The following is a 2,451-nucleotide window of genomic DNA, read 5'->3' as shown; positions in this document are numbered from 1 at the left end:
TTTCCTAGGAACAACTTAAACACAGAAGACCAGACTGCCATATTTCATCACTTGCCTTCAGAGAAGAAGCTCCTCACTACAAAGTGAAAGAAAGGTACTGGCACTGGGAGTAAGTAGGGGGTGGCTGCTATGGTGAGCAGGCTAGAAGAGATTTCAAAGCATTCCTACATCAAACAAGACCTGGTAATCAGGTTTCTCTGCTGTCACCTCCCATGGAGAACTCACAGCACCAGGTCCCCTGCAGGGTAAGTGACCCATGGGAATTGATGGGCTGAAGAATAAAATTAGACATTTCTCTCATACCCTGTGAGTGATACAAACTTTAAAATTACTAAAAATATCCTATATTCACAAATTTCCCTCAACAATACCTTCTAATTTCTCAAAGAATTATAAATGAAAGTATAGCTCAGAACAAAAAAGATTCTTCAGGAGTAGATTTAGAGCACAACTAAGACCTGAATCATAAATGAATCTCTTGTTCCTTTGGTTTGAGAGTGGTCCCCCCCACCCCTTGGCCTAACCTTTCTCTAACAAAATGTCCTACATGGTGGATAGTTGGCAAACATCTGCTCAATCTGGGTATGAGATGATCAGTGTCTTGATGTCCAACTTCAGTAAGTCAAGAACCAGTTAAGGAATGGAGAAAGAAATCCTGATGCCAGATGAAGGAGATCTGCCAGGGACTGGGAGATTAAAGGGAATGAAGGATGAACAGAATGTAGCAGTCTGTGTAGGATTATCAGTGGATCTAACTGGGTCTGAATAAGTACTGAACTCTACCCCAAACACTACTCCCCACCTCCACTCACAGGATAGCTGTGAAATGGGAACAACAACAACAAAACTCATTCTTTTAGTATATGATGTTCTTCTCTCAGCAAAAGCTAAATCTCCCAAAATTTGCTTCCAGGCAACAGTGTGGATAGCTCAGAGCCAAAGGGCTATTTTCAGCAGAGGATTCCATTTCCCAGTCAAATTCAACAACTACAGCAGTGCAGTAATCCCACACCCTTTAGCCTTGAGCTCCTTCCTTCACAGGTGACCGACCACACACCTAGAGGGCCTTCAGCCTCATCCTCAGGCCGATCTTCAGGTGAGGCTTTATTCACAGTTCACATCCTTGTAAGGAGCCGGCTCCCTGCACCGTGATGGCTCCAATTCTCCAGATCGCCACAGAGTGGAATTTTAGGTAAGGGCTCAATCGCTCTTTCATGACAAGTGGATCAGTAAAACAGTAATAGAACCTCGGTCACCATTACTTACAGGCTGTAATAGATCAAGTTTTCAAGGGCACTTGAATAAGCTAAGAAGACGCTAGAGTCTTCATTTATACAAGGTTTTAGGAAACCAACCTTTTTCATTACTACTGCGTACAATAACCCCTATTTATTTAACTTACTTTCCTACAGCCCCACGGATGACAGCATTAAAAGAAATGCTAAGGAAGTTGGAAAGTTTGTCAATGTAAAGCTTGTCTCTGTAACCTTTCTAGCCTTCAGCTTCCTGTGCCAATTGCACTTTTATTTCCCGTCTCTCTACACTCAATAAACAAAACCATATTATCAAGGGAAAGACGTGAGCCCATTAACAGTGTGAGCCCAGATTTCACTCGCAAGAGAAGACGCAGCACTTATCTGATGGCACAGAAGCTTAATTGCTTCAAGGTACGAGCTGGTCCAAACCTCTGAGATCTGACCAGTCCCTGGGAAACCTTTGCGCCCTTGAGCCAAGAGTCTCATGGAAATGCGCGCAGCACGGGCGTGGGCCACCTTCCCAAAGAGGCGCCCCAGTGTGAATCGTTCATCCTGACCACCCAGTCACCGCGGAAAATTTGCTAAGCTTCCCCGCAAGGCAGAAATTTATTTTCCGTCCAAATCAACCTGCCACTACAACACTTTCCTCATCATGCCACCACAAATGAGAAGGGGTGCAGGAAAATGAAGGGAGCACCCCGCGGTAGCTGCAGAGTCCTAGGTGCACAGCCCTCGGGGCAGAACACGTAGTCCCAGGAATCGAGGGGAAGGCGGGAAACGGGCAGAACCAAACATCTGCTCCAGGTTTAGAAGCGGGATGACACTAGCGCCAAGAAAATCAAAAGCGCAAAGGAAAAAGGGGAGAGGAGTAACTTTAGTCGGAGAAGGGCTGGGTGACAACACTTTCCCGTTTTAACCCCTTCCACCCCGCGCGCCTCCACGTCGCATCCGAGGAAGCAGCCACCCACGAGGCAAATGCGCTCAGAACCAAACATCTGCTCCAGGTTTAGAAGCGGGATGACACTAGCGCCAAGAAAATCAAAAGCGCAAAGGAAAAAGGGGAGAGGAGTAACTTTAGTCGGAGAAGGGCTGGGTGACAACACTTTCCCGTTTTAACCCCTTCCACCCCGCGCGCCTCCACGTCGCATCCGAGGAAGCAGCCACCCACGAGGCAAATGCGCTCTCACCCGCCCCA

Source organism: Fukomys damarensis, unplaced genomic scaffold (assembly GCF_012274545.1).
Source record: "Fukomys damarensis isolate Sample0158 unplaced genomic scaffold, DMR_v1.0_HiC HiC_scaffold_26, whole genome shotgun sequence".
Classification (NCBI taxonomy): Eukaryota; Metazoa; Chordata; class Mammalia; order Rodentia; family Bathyergidae; genus Fukomys; species Fukomys damarensis.
The sequence above is the reverse complement of the archived record's forward strand: the minus strand, read 5'-3'. Positions refer to the sequence as shown.